Source organism: Solanum lycopersicum, chromosome 5 (assembly GCF_036512215.1).
Source record: "Solanum lycopersicum chromosome 5, SLM_r2.1".
Lineage (NCBI taxonomy): Eukaryota > Viridiplantae > Streptophyta > Magnoliopsida > Solanales > Solanaceae > Solanum > Solanum lycopersicum.
This window is the reverse complement of record NC_090804.1, coordinates 34,278,218-34,293,267: the sequence shown is the minus strand read 5'-3', so window position 1 is coordinate 34,293,267 and position 15,050 is coordinate 34,278,218.

Here is a 15,050-nt window from a genome sequence, read left to right as displayed (position 1 = left end):
GAAACAAAGATACATAAGTTTGTATAGAGCAAAGATTAAAGTGTAGGGGATTTCTTCGTCATTTTGTTTTGCTTTCAACAAATCAATTTTAATGTTTTCTATTTTTTAGTTCATCCTTTATAATACATATGATTCATATTCAATATATCTAGTGATTTAATTTATTAAACTAATGAATAGTCCATTATTGATTTTCATTGTATCTCGTTCATTTTTTATTCTTAAATTAGTCTTTGTAAGTGCTATCACTGATTTGATACATCATCACCGTTACAATAAATTTTGTTTTATGCAATGTATCATATTCATATTTAAGGTGTCGATATATAATCCTAATGTTGTTTACTATTCTATTAGTTGAATCATATTCAATATAATTGTTATTGATACATAAATACTATCTAATGTATCTTCAAAATGTATCAAGTTCTTTAATATATCATCAATATTAGTCAAATTAAAAAGCTATTAGCCAGTATCAAATAAGTTTTGTGTTATGTATCTACGCTCTTTAATATTTGTTTGGTCTTACCCAACTTAGAATGCGATGTATATTTATATTTACCCAATAATAGTTTTGATACATAAATCATAATGTTCTATAAATGGAGAATTATGTATCATGTACAACAATATGTATATGATACATATTCATTCTTTGGCAAACCAGAACTACATGCATATGATACTTATAACTACCACACTGTAATGTATCGATAAAAAATATTTAGTTCTCTAATGTTTCTGATAGGATTACAACATTTAGAAATGTACTAAATATTCTAGGAATAGTAATTTATCATGATTAATATATAATTTTTTCACAATGTTCACAAGGTATCTTGTCAAGTTGAAATCTCCACAATTACACATTTTTCTCTTGAGGAAAAGAATACATTTCTTCCAGCACCAAACTAACACATAGTGACACAAATTTGTAACCACATTATAGCATGTACCAGATACATTACAGTAACAAATGATACAACCATTCAACAAAATACAAGATGGATATATATTTATGTTGTCCACACTTGTATCTCGATCAAAACAAGTAATTCACATATCTTTATAGAAGAGAATTGAATGTTGTTGAGTTTAAAAAAATGAATTGTTGTTGGTGCGCTGAATTTGGAGCCCAAAATTGTCTTGAAAATGAGTTAAAAAGGGGAGCGAAAAGATTGCCAATTGAATTGCAGTTATAGCTAAATAGGAATTAAGTAGTTACCCAATTGAGTTTAATCTTAGATTAGTTAATATTGATTAATTAACTAGCCTCTTATCTTAATGAGATATGATAATTGATTCTCTTATAAGATAATTAACTCATAAATATAAACTATAAATTATCTAAACTAATTAATGAAATATTTCAGTAAAACTAAAACCTTTTGAAATAATTTTCAAATATTAATAAACAAATATATGAAAAATTATATACAATATATATATATATTATTATTATTTATCATCTTAAATTTTTATAAAAATGACAAAAATACTTAACATAATTAAAAATTTTATAGAGTAATTTATTTCAAACCATTTGGAATTTAAGAAGCTCGATGACTAATTGTAACGACCTGTTTAGTCGTTTTGAGCAGCAGATTTTATTTCTGGAAAAACAGGTTGAGACGACGGAACCCACGACGGAACGTCATGGGCACGACGGACCGTCGCAGGGTCTCGTTTCAAAACACTTAGAAAAACTGAAAATTGGGTACTGAAAATCGACTCTCTGAACTTCGTAACGAAATGGCAGGACGGACCGTCACAGGTGTGACGGACCGTCACAGACCCTTGGTGGAAATTTGGGTCTCTGAACTTTGCGACGACCTGCAGGACGGACCGTCGCAGACACAACGGCCCGTCACAGGTTGCGAAATCCCAGTCTGGGTCGAATTTCTTTACACGTTTTAAGGGACATTTTGGACTATTCCTACTTTAATTATAAAGTTAGAGGGTTAATGTTAATAAGTCTAATTACTTGGGGGTTAAAAGAGGTAACCTTAAGTTAATTAGTGGGTTATTATTGCCATCTTTTACACTTGATTATATGTTAATTAGGGTAAAAGAAAGAGGGTTTGAATAAGAAAAATAGAAAGAACAAAGAGAAAACAGAAAAAGAAAGAGAACAAGAGAGAGAGGGAGAATCGAACGAGAGAAAAGGGAAACGAAGAGGATAGCAAAGGTCTTGAAGATTTGCTTGCTTGATCACGAATCTTCGGTGGAGGTAGGTTATGGTTTTCATGCTTTCATAGTAAACTCTTAATAGAGAATGATATGTATTGGTAGTATTGTAAACCCTGCTATGTGCTTAATTGTATGCATGCATGAACGTGATTATATAATTGTGATTATATTAAGCATGATGAAGTTATTGAATCTCAAATCTTGATAAAAACCTAATCTCTTTTTAATGATGATGCCTTGGTATGGGAGAAGGATTGATGAACTAAAGTAATGAGATTGATGATGCCTTGGTAAGAAAGAAGGCTTGATGAATTGATGGAAGGAGATTTAGGGGATCGGGTGTCACGAACCGACACGTAGAATTAGGGGATCGGGTGTCACGAACTGACACGTAGAATTAGGGGATCGGTTGTCATGAACCGACACGTAGAATTAGGGGATCGGGTGTCACGAACCGACACGTAGAATTAGGGGATCGGGTGTCCCGAACTGACACGTAGAATTAGGGGATCGGGTGTCACGAACCGACACGTAGATTTAGGGGATCGGGTGTCACGAACCGACACGTAGATTTAGGGGATCGGAGTGTCACGTACCTACACAAGAGGATTAATGAATATGAGGGATCGGAGTGTCACGTACAGACACAAGAGAAATAAAGATAATGAATCCTGAAAGATGTTAATATACTCAATCTAATGAACATGATTCCCAAATGTGTATGGTATCGAGGCTTGAGTCCTCATGTGTGAACTTGACGGTAATTGTTAATGATATAGTATTTGTTGTTGCTACATGTTGAGTATCATAGTTGATTTTACGATATTACTTGGTATATATTGATTTCTATTTTGAGTTGGCCGATGATATCTACTCAATACCCGTGTTTTGTACTGACCCCTACTTTTATGTTCTCTTCTTGTTTATTTGTGAAGTGCAGCAAACGTGCCATCGTCTTCAACTCAACAGTAATTCAAGCCAGTCTTGCTACATCGGAAATTCAGGGTGAGCTAATGCTTCTAGCTTGGACTGGATCTTCTTCTTCAAGTCTTGATGCCTTGAACTTCCGGCATGGACTAGCTTCTTATGTATTTTTAGCTTTTAGAATACTCTTAGTTTAGTCGTTTGATCGTAGATGTTCTTGTGATGATGACTTCCAGATTTTGGGGAATAATAGATGTTGAATTTTTGAAGTTAATGAATTGGTCTTTATTTAATGAGTTTAAGTCTTCCGCATTACTTTCTGTTGATATTATATTGAAATGTTAAGGTTAGATTGGTTGGTTCGCTCACATAGGAGGGTAAGTGTGGGTGCCAGTCGCAACCCGGTTTGGGTCGTGACAAACTTGGTATCAGAGCATTAGGTTCGTTGGTCTCATCACACAAGAACGAGTCTAGTAGAGTCTTAAGGAATGGTAGGGGGACGCCTTTACTTTTCTTTGAGAGGCTATAAGACTTTAGGAAAAAATTTTATTCTTTCTTTCTTTCTTTCGTGCTACTACTTGAATCCAATTGGTATCTAGGTGATACAAATTGGTATCTGACCATCTTCACTCTCTTTTGCAGATGGTTAGAACTAGAGCAACGACTACGCCAACACCAACACCAGCACCGGCGGGACAGGGTGCGTCTGAGCAAGCCACTGGGGCTGTTGCTCGAGGAAGAGCAGCGGCAAGAGGCCGTAGTAGAGGTCATGGGAGGACGTTCTCTAGGGGAAGAGGACGAGCACCTAGCCCATCTGATACTAGGGCAGTGACTCCTCCACCGACTGAGGAAGTAATAAGAGAAGGGGAGGATGGGGAAACTGAACAAGTGTAGAATGAGGGATTGCCACCCCAACCTACCCCAGAGATGATCAATCAGGTTCTCGCCTATCTCAGTGGGTTGTCTGATCAAGGTCAGGCACCTCTAGTGTTTTCTGTGCCAACACCTCCGGTTTCAGAAGTACAACATGCAGCCACTAGGGCTCCTCGTATGGATGCCTCATTGGACATAGGCACATTTCCACGTCTGACTACTGGGCCTATAATGACAAATGATCAGCATGAACTTTTCAGTAAGTTCTTGAAATTGAAACCTTCGGTCTTCAAGGGTGCTGAATCGGAGGATGCTTATGATTTTTTGGTTGACTGTCACGAGCTACTACACAAGATGGGTATAGTAGAACGGTTTGGTGTGGAGTTTGTGACTTATAAGTTTCAAGGGAACGCCAAAATGTGGTGGCGGTCACATATTGAGTGTCAACCAACAGAGGCACCACCTATGACTTGGGACTCATTCTCTAGCTTGTTTATGGAGAAGTATATCCCCCGAACTTTGAGGGATAGGAAAAGGGATGAGTTCTTGAGCCTAGAGCAAGGTAGGATGTCGGTCAATGCATATGAGGCTAAGTTTCGTGCATTATCCCGGTATGCCACCCAACTATGTTTCAGTCCACAAGAGCGGATTCGCCGTTTTGTGAAGGGGTTGAGGTCAGAGTTGCGGATTTCAGCCTTACAGGTAGCGGCTACGGCAAAATCCTTCCAAGAGGTGGTAGACTTCGTGATAGAGATGGAAGGAGTGAAGACAGATGACTTCACCACGACATCGACATCAAAAAGGTTTCGAAAGGGAGGCGAGTTTGATGGTTCTTACTCTAGAGGACAAGGTTCCGGAGGTTACTCAGTTCGACCTATTCAGTCTTCACTACAGACTGTAGTTGGGGGTCCACCTCAGACAGGTCAACACTTCTCTGAGAGACCTATGCTTGACTCCAGAGAGTGTTATGGATGTGGGGAGACTGGACATATTAGGAGGAATTGTCAAAAACAGAGTTATAGACCCCCAATGGCTAGAGGTAGAGGTGGTCCTGGTAGAGGCCGTCATTCTGGAGGACGTGGTGGTCGAGGTAATGGTGGTCACCAAAACGGCCGAGGTGATGGGCAAACTGGAGCCACTACATCACAACATGGTAGGGGCAACAGACAGATGAACGATAGGGCCCATTGTTACGCTTTCCCTGGGCGGTCTGAAGCGGAGGCATCTGATGCTGTCATCACAGGTAATCTTCTGGTTTGTGATTGCATGGCTTCTGTATTGTTTGATCCTGGATCCACATTTTCTTATGTATCTTCCTCATTTGCTAACGGTCTAAATTTACATTTTGAATTACTTGATATGCCTATTCGTGTTTCTACTCCGGTGGGTGAGTCTGTGGTAGTTGAAAAGGTGTATAGGTCTTGTTTGGTGAACTTTGTGGGGAGCAACACTTATGTAGATTTGGTTATCTTAGAAATGGACGATTTTGATGTAATTCTGGGTATGACTTGGCTTTCTCCGCAATTTGCGATTTTGGATTGTAATGCTAAAACGGTGACGTTAGCCAAGCCTGGGACAGATCCGTTAGTGTGGGAGGGTGACTACACTTCCAATCCGGTGCGTATCATCTCCTTTCTTCGTGCTAAGAAAATGGTTAGTAAAGGGTGTTTAGCTTTCTTGGCACATCTCAAGGATGACACTACCGAAGTACCTTCGATTAAGTCGGTTTCGGTGGTCCGTGAGTTTCTTGATGTGTTCCCTGCAGATCTTCCTGGTATGCCACCAGATAGGGATATTGATTTTTGTATTGACCTTGAACCGGGTACTCGCCCCATTTCGATACCCCCTTATAGAATGGCTCCCGCGGAGTTAAGAGAGTTAAAAGCCCAACTTCAAGAGTTGTTAAACAAAGGCTTTATTAGACCAAGTGCATCTCCTTGGGGTGCTCCGGTTTTGTTTGTGAAGAAGAAGGATGGGAGTTTTCGAATGTGTATAGACTACAGACAACTAAACAAGGTAACCATAAAGAACAAGTATCCTCTTCCCCACATTGATGACTTGTTCGATAAGTTACAAGGTGCTTGTGTCTTCTCTAAGATTGATTTGAGATCCGGTTATCATCAATTGAAAATACGGGCAACGGATGTGCCAAAGACTACTTTTCGAACGAGGCATGGGCATTACGAATTTGTAGTGATGTCTTTTGGTCTTACGAATGCCCCTGCTGCGTTCATGAGCTTGATGAACGGGATTTTTAAGCCATATTTGGACCTCTTCGTGATCGTATTTATTGATGATATATTGGTATACTCAAAGAGCAAGAAGGAACATGAAGAGCATTTGAGAATGTTATTGGAAATGTTGAGGGAGAAAAATCTTTATGCCAAGTTCTCTAAGTGTGAGTTTTGGCTAGATGCAGTGTCCTTCTTGGGGCACGTGGTTTCTAAGGATGGAGTGATGGTGGATCCTTCTAAGATTGAGACAGTGAAGAATTGGGTAAGACCTACTAATGTGTCAGAAATAAGGAGCTTTGTTGGGTTAGCTAGCTACTACCGTCGATTTGTCAAGGGATTCTCTTCTATTGCTTCCCAATTGACGAACTTGACTAAGCAGAATGTTCCATTTGTATGGTCGGACGAATGTGAGGAAAGCTTTCAGAAGCTCAAGACTTTGTTGACTACCGCACCTATCCTTACCTTGCCAGTAGAGGGTAAGAACTTCATTGTTTATTGTGATGCATCCTATTCTGCTTTGGGTGCAGTACTAATGCAAGAGAAGAGTGTGATTGCTTATGCTTCAAGGCAACTAAAGGTGCATGAACGTAACTATCCGACCCACGATTTGGAATTGGCTGCGGTGGTGTTTGCATTAAAGCAATGGAGACACTATTTATATGGGGTTAAGTGTGAGATCTATACGGATCATCGTAGCCTACAGTATGTCTTTACTCAGAAAGATTTGAACTTGAGACAGAGGAGATGGATGGAACTACTGAAGGACTACGACATCACTATTTTGTATCATCCGGGGAAGGCGAATGTTGTAGCGGATGCTTTAAGTAGAAAGGTGGGAAGCATGGGAAGTCTAGCTCACTTGCAAGCTTCTAGACGCCCATTGGCTAGAGATGTTCAGACTCTAGCTAATGACTTGATGAGATTAGAAGTAAATGAGAAGGGAGGATTGTTGGCTAGTGTGGAGTCAAGATCTTCTTTTCTTGACAAAATCAAGGGAAAACAGTTTGATGATGAGAAACTAAGGCAAACCCAAGATAAAGTATTGCGAGGAGAGGCTAAGGAAGCACAAATCGATGAGGAAGGTGTTTTGAGAATCAAGGGAAGGGTATGTGTACCCCGCGTCGATGATTTGATCAACACTATTCTGACTGAAGCTCATAGTTCAAGGTATTCTATACATCCGGGTGCAACCAAGATGTATCGTGACCTAAAACAACACTTTTGGTGGAGTAGAATGAAGCGTGATATTGTTGACTTTATTGCCAAGTGTCCAAACTGTCAACAAGTAAAGTCTGAACACCAAAGGCCCGGAGGAACACTTCAGAGAATGCCCATTCCGGAATGGAAGTGGGAGAGAATTGCAATAGACTTTGTGGTTGGTCTTCCAAGGACAATGGGTAAGTATGACTCCATTTGGGTGATTGTTGATAGGTTAACTAAATCTGCTCATTTCATTACGGTAAAGGTGACTTACAATGCAGAGAAGTTAGCCAAGATCTATATCTCAGAAATCGTTCGATTGCATGGGGTTCCACTATCCATCATATCAGATAGAGGTACGCAGTTTACTTCTAAGTTTTGGAAAACATTGCATGCGGAATTGGGTACTAGGTTGGACCTTAGTACTGCGTTCCATCCTCAGACCGATGGTCAGTCTGAAAGGATGATTCAAGTGTTGGAGGATATGCTTCGTGCATGTGTGATAGAGTTTGGTGGCCATTGGGATAGCTTCCTACCCTTAGCGGAGTTTTCATACAATAATAGCTATCACTCAAGTATTGATATTGCCCCATTTGAAGCATTGTATGGGAGGAGATGTAGGTCTCCCATTGGTTGGTTTGATGCATTCGAGGTTAGACCTTGGGGTACTGACCTTTTGAGGGATTCGATAGAGAAAGTGAAGTCTATTCAAGAAAAGCTTCTAGCGGCGCAAAGTAGACAAAAAGAATATGCAGATCGAAAGGTTAGAGACTTAGAGTTCATGGAAGGTGAACAAGTTTTTTTGAAAGTTTCGCCAATGAAAGGGGTGATGCGATTTGGTAAGCGAGGTAAACTTAGCCCAAGGTATATTGGTCCATTTGAAGTACTTAAGCGAGTAGGGGAGGTGGCTTATGAGTTAGCCTTGCCTCCAGGGCTGTCCGGAGTGCATCCGGTATTCCATGTGTCTATGTTGAAAAGATATCATGGGGATGGAAATTACATTATCCGTTGGGATTCAGTTTTGCTTGATGAGAATTTGTCTTATGAGGAAGAACCTGTTGCCATTCTAGATAGAGAAATTCGCAAGTTGAGATCAAGGGAGATTGCATCCATCAAAGTTCAATGGAAGAATCGACCCGTTGAAGAAGCCACTTGGGAGAAGGAGGCGGATATGCGAGAAAAATACCCATATCTGTTTACAGATTCAGGTACTCCTTTTCGCCCTTGTTTTCCTTCTTGTGATCGTTCGGGGACGAACGATGGGTAAATTAGTATCTAATGTAACGACCTGTTTAGTCGTTTTGAGCAGCAGATTTTATTTCTGGAAAAACAGGCAGAGACGACGGAACCCACGACGGAACGTCATGGGCACGACGGACCGTCGCAGGGTCTCGTTTCAAAACACTTAGAAAAATTGAAAATTGGGTACTGAAAATCGACTCTCTGAACTTCGTAACGAAATGGCAGGACGGACCGTCACAGACCCTTGGTGGAAATTTGGGTCTCTGAACTTTGCGACGACCTGCAGGACAGACCATCGCAGGCACGACGGCCCGTCACAGGTTACGAAATCCCAGTCTGGGTCGAATTTCTTTACACGTTTTAAGGGACGTTTTGGACTATTCCTACTTTAATTATAAAGTTAGAGGGTTAATGTTAATAAGTCTAATTACTTGGGGGTTAAAAGAGGTAACCTTAAGTTAATTAGTGGGTTATTATTGCCATCTTTTACACTTGATTATATGTTAATTAGGGTAAAAGAAAGAGGGTTTGAATAAGAAAAATAGAAAGAACAAAGAGAAAACAGAAAAAGAAAGAGAACAAGAGAGAGAGGGAGAATCGAACGAGAGAAAAGGGAAACGAAGAGGATAGCAAAGGTCTTGAAGATTTGCTTGTTTGATCACGAATCTTCGGTGGAGGTAGGTTATGGTTTTCATGCTTTCATAGTAAACTCTTAATAGAGAATGATATGTATTGGTAGTATTGTAAACCCTGCTATGTGCTTAACTGTATGCATGCATGAACGTGATTATATAATTGTGATTATATTAAGCATGATGAAGTTATTGAATCCCAAATCTTGATAAAAACCTAATCTCTTTTTAATGATGATGCCTTGGTAAGGGAGAAGGCTTGATGAGCTAAAGTAATGAGATTGATGATGCCTTGGTAAGAAAGAAGGCTTGATGAATTGATGGAAGGAGATTTAGGGGATCGGGTGTCACGAACCGACACGTAGAATTAGGGGATCGGGTGTCACGAACCGACACGTAGAATTAGGGGATCGGGTGTCACGAACCGACACGTAGAATTAGGGGATTGGGTGTCACGAACCGACACGTAGAATTAGGGGATCGGGTGTCACGAACCGACACGTAGAATTAGGGGATCGGGTGTCACGAACCGACACGTAGATTTAGGGGATCGGGTGTCACGAACTGACACGTAGATTTAGGGGATCGGAGTGTCACATACCGACACAAGAGGATTAATGAATATGAGGGATCAGGGTGTCACGTACCGACACAAGAGAAATAAAGATAATGAATCCTGAAAGATGTTAATATACTCAATCTAATGAATATGATTCCCAAATGAGTATGGTATCGAGGCTTGAGTCCTCATGTGTGAACTTGACGGTAATTGTTAATGATATAGTATTTGTTGTTGCTACATGTTGAGTATCATAGTTGAATTATGATATTACTTGGTATATATTGATTTCAATTTTGAGTTGGCCGATGATATCTACTCAATACCCGTGTTTTGTACTGACCCCTACTTTTATGTTCTCTTCTTGTTTATTTGTGGAGTGCAGCAAACGTGCCATCGTCTTCAACACAACAGTAATTCAAGCCAGTCTTGCTACATCGAAAATTCAGGGTGAGGTAATGCTTCTAGCTTGGACTGGATCTTCTTCTTCAAGTCTTGATGCCTTGAACTTCCGGCATGGACTAGCTTCTTATGTATTTTTAGCTTTTAGAATACTCTTAGTTTAGTCGTTTGATCATAGATGTTCTTGTGATGATGACTTCCAGATTTTGGGGAATAATAGATGTTGAATTTTAGAAGTTAATGAATTGGTCTTTATTTAATGAGTTTAAGTCTTCCGCATTACTTTCTGTTGATATTATATTGAAATGTTAAGGTTAGATTGGTTGGTTCGCTCACATAGGAGGGTAAGTTTGGGTGCCAGTCGCAACCCGGTTTGGGTCGTGACACTAATTTGTATTGTGGAGGTCCAAAATTCGGTGTAAACAGTGTCCCTGTAGAAGGCCAACCATTAGACCCTCACAGCGGAGCCAAGCCTAGACCTTAGACCCCCAAACCCAAGTGAGAACCACGAGGACCTTCACGAATTATGAATGTACACAAGGTCCATGGAAGGGTCCGTGAACCTGAGCCAACAAACCTAAACCCAAGTGGGGACAATGAGGACATTCACACTCAATGGTCCTCCACACGAGCTGTGGTAAGGCTCGTCATAAGACCCCCAGAACAAGTAACTACTTGTTGAGGACCACGACTGATCCCATGGTCCTTGCTTCCCTTCACGGTCCATGGAAGTGGCCTGATCGAACTTGTTTGATTTTAAAGTAGGGTTATTTTGGTATTTCTCGCTATGCATTTGGAACCTAAACTACGCCTTTAACCCCTACACTACGTGGTTTTTCTCAATTTTAGCCTAGAAAGATTAGTGGAAAGTACCCAAGTCAGACCATTCACCAAAAATCTAGAGTATTAGAGCGCAAAAGGAGAAAGAGGTAGAGCAACCCTAGTTCAAGAACATAGCGAGTTTCCATCAATTACAGCCCCAACTGAAAGGTTTTACCAAAGAATGCATCACTAGGTATGTGAGATTTCACTAGTGGATTCCTTTTACCCATTAGGTCCCTAACTATTTTTTCTTCATTAAAAATAGGGTTTCTTGAATGTTAGAAATTGTTGGGGTTTAGTTTTTCGTACGATCCAAATAAGATTATCACGTTGTTTCTTATTTCTTTGATTGAAAATCAGAACCCTAGCTATGTTCTACCTTTAGTTCATGAATTACACATTATAGGTCACTTAATTTTGATATATACATACATGCTTCAGTTCTAGAATGTAACATTATTAGTATAATGTTGCAATATGAGTTTGCATGTTCGTATTTTAAGTTATCCAATATTACATTATTTAATTCATAATATTGTTTATTTACATAATCAATTGAGAGTAGATTAATCCAAGTCAGACTAGGGCCAGTCACCCTTATAGTCCCAGAACTATGCGCACTCGTAGGTTGTAAGTCCCCTCTGCGGGCATCATTTTAGTGATTACACCAGTATGCCTATATACCTTTGGCAGGGTATATCGGATCCTCTTGACAGGACATATATATCGGACTCCACATTTACTCCATATGGCTTTACATTAGTTATTAATAGCTCCCACAGTTTACTCATACTCTATTGCATTGACCATGTTATCAGTTAGTATTCATTCTCTGATATGTTATAAACTTATTAATTACATTTAGTTAACATATATTAAGTATATTCAGTATCCTTACCATGTTCAGGCTACATCATCGCTTTATCGCTTCGTTCTGCCATATTGTTATTTAGCTTAACTCTATCATGCATGCTCAGTCCCTTTTAAATACATCTTTTTCTAATGTAGGCTTAGGTTCTAAGATTTCGTATGACGCTTATATTGGTCCCTAATCTTCAGTTCTGTAGCACCAATAGTGAGTTTTCATTTTTCGAGGAAGGAGATTTCAATGTGAGGTTCACAGTTGCTGCAACAGGAAAAGGCGGACGACATGACCTTTTCCAGATTTTTTAGATTGATGAGACTGTGAGGAAGTTGGGTCAGTTTTTCTTTCGGACTGTTGGTTCACCACGATTTCTGAGTTTCCTGTCATGAATAAGGGGAACGAAGTGGGTTGTTTGGGTGTCTGGTGCTCTATATTAGTTATATTTTATGTTGAATTAATTGGGTTTCTTTTGCTATTCCTGATGATGTTATTGTAGTTTGGGAATTATTTGGGCTTGAGGAAATTAAATAGAAGACAATGGTCTGTTGTTGAGTAAAAAAATGAATTTTTGTTGGTAGTCTGAACTTGGAACCCACAATTTGCTTTAAGATGAGTATAAAAGGGAAGTGAAAAGATTGCCAATTGAATTGCGATTCTAGAGAAATAAGAATTGAAAAGTTACCAAATTGATTTTAATTTTATACTAATGAACTTTGATTGATTAATGATTCTCTTAATATTAACAAAAATAATAATAAATTCTATTATAAGATTATTAACTCAAAAATATAAACGATAAATTAAAACATAAAAAAATAACATTTGAAAATGTATAAATATCACAAATACTTAAAATGACCTGAAAAATATTTAGAATTTAATAAAGTCAACTATTTCAAATCAATTGAAATTAAAGAAGCCCGGTGAGTAGTTTATATTGTGGAGGTCAAAAATTGAGTGTCAACAGTTGTTCCTCGTTTGACTTGGACTGATGAGATAAATTCGAGGCAAATGAAATGGACTAATCTAATTTTGACAGACCACATCTACATCTCTTAGAAAAGGTATTTTGGTATGTACTTAAAAATTATGGTCGAATCCTGGTATCAGGTTTCCTACATATCTAAGCCTATAGGAAATTTAGGCCATTTGTAGTTTGATGCGCCTTTTTTGACGCGATATTCTGAAAGAACTCAAAAGCTATCTTGATATCGAATTATAAAGAGACAAAAAAGCTCGAGAATAAGATTTGAGAGAGAATGTTGGAATACAGAAAGTTTTCAATATTAAGCCCGCCTACATATCCTTAAATATTAGGAATCAGGCTGTTTGTAATTCGACTCGACCGGTTGAAAAGGAAATCTATAATGCAAGATAACCTTTGGTTCTTTAGGAGTAACAAGTAAGTCGAGTATGAAAAACAGGTTTGCAACCTTTTATGTTTTAGCCATGAATGTGGTGTGCTTCACACCCATAAGATAAAATTTGTATGGACATAATTTCCAAATCTCTTGGTGTATTGTCACTCAGATTGGAAAGTTTCCTTCGATGAGAATAAAAACCCACATGCCTTTTGATAGGGGTGTGGTATTAATGAGGAGGAAGTTGTTTCTCACATCACATCCTAAGAGTTTGATACTCCTCTTCAGTAAAAGTTCTACGTTGTGCTACATCCTCTATTATGTCATCCACACCTGTGGTTTGGTTTGCAAATTCATCCTTTTGTATTCACTCGGGAAAGGATTGAAACAAAATTGTTAGTAGAAACCATAATTTAAATAGATAAGTATTACGTTTTACACTATTCAATATAAAAATACTTTGATGTCAGGCTCTTTTTGTTTTGATGAAATAGAAAATGAATTGATATGATGTTACACGATGTTGAATTTCTCGATAATACAATATTGTTGATGACGATACTTCGTTGATAGGATGACAATAATGCTACATTTATGAGGAGTATATAAAAGCTCGATTTGTAAGATATTGTTGCTAAATTTATGGTCCATCAAAAGGACGATGTTGATCCAATGGTAGATTGATCTTGTCGAAGCTTGTGTGGTAGGATGACAATGTTCTGTCGGCAAGATGATGTTGATCCATTCATCAATAATATTTTGACCTTTGATAATATAATACATATGACCCTCTTAATAGTTTGATTATGCAATGTCCCTCTTGGTATTGGAGGATCAATGTCTATCTTGACATTTGAATGCATGATGACCCTCTTGGCAGTTTTAATGTGTAATGACCTCTTGAAAATAAAATATTCAATTCCCCTCTTGGAGGTTGTAGAGGATTGTCCTTTCAGCTTTGGAAGATGATGACTCTCTTGGCGGTTTAAAGATGCAATGTCCCTTTTGGTAGTCGAAGATGTAATGTCTCTCTGTGCATTTGAATGCATAATGGACCTCTTGGGTTTTGAAAATTCAAGGGACCTCTTGGAATTGAATATGATGTCTCTCTCGGTGTTTGAATATGCAATGAACCTCTTGGCAATTATACATTGTCCCTCTCGGCATTTGAAGATGTAATGGCCCTCTTGGCGGCTTGCATGTAATGGCCCTCTTGGCGGCTTGAAGATGATGGCCATCTCTATATTTGAATATGCAATGGCCCTCTTGGAGTTTTAAAATGAAGTCCCTCTCGGCGTTTGAAGAAGCAATGGCTCTCTCGATGTTTTTAGATGATGGTCCTCTTGGCGGTTTGAATATGATGGACTTCTCGGTGTTTGAAGATTCAATGACCCTCTTGGTGTTTATATATGCAATGGCCCTCAACATTTGTAGATGATATCTATCTCAGCGTTGAAGATGTAATAGCCCTCTCAGCTTTTGTAGATAATGGTCCTCTCAATGTTTGAAGATGTAAGGCCTTCTCGACATTTGAAGATCTAACAACCTTTTTGGTGGTTTTGAAGATATAAAAGCCCTCTCGTCATTTGAAGATGCAATGGCCCTCATTCCATTTGCATACATGATATCCTTCTTAGAATTTAAAGATGCAATGGTCCTCTCAGCATTTGAAGATGATGGCCCTCTCGATGGTTCACATCATCTTTTTTTATATCGACAGAATTTGTGAATATTCTTCAAATG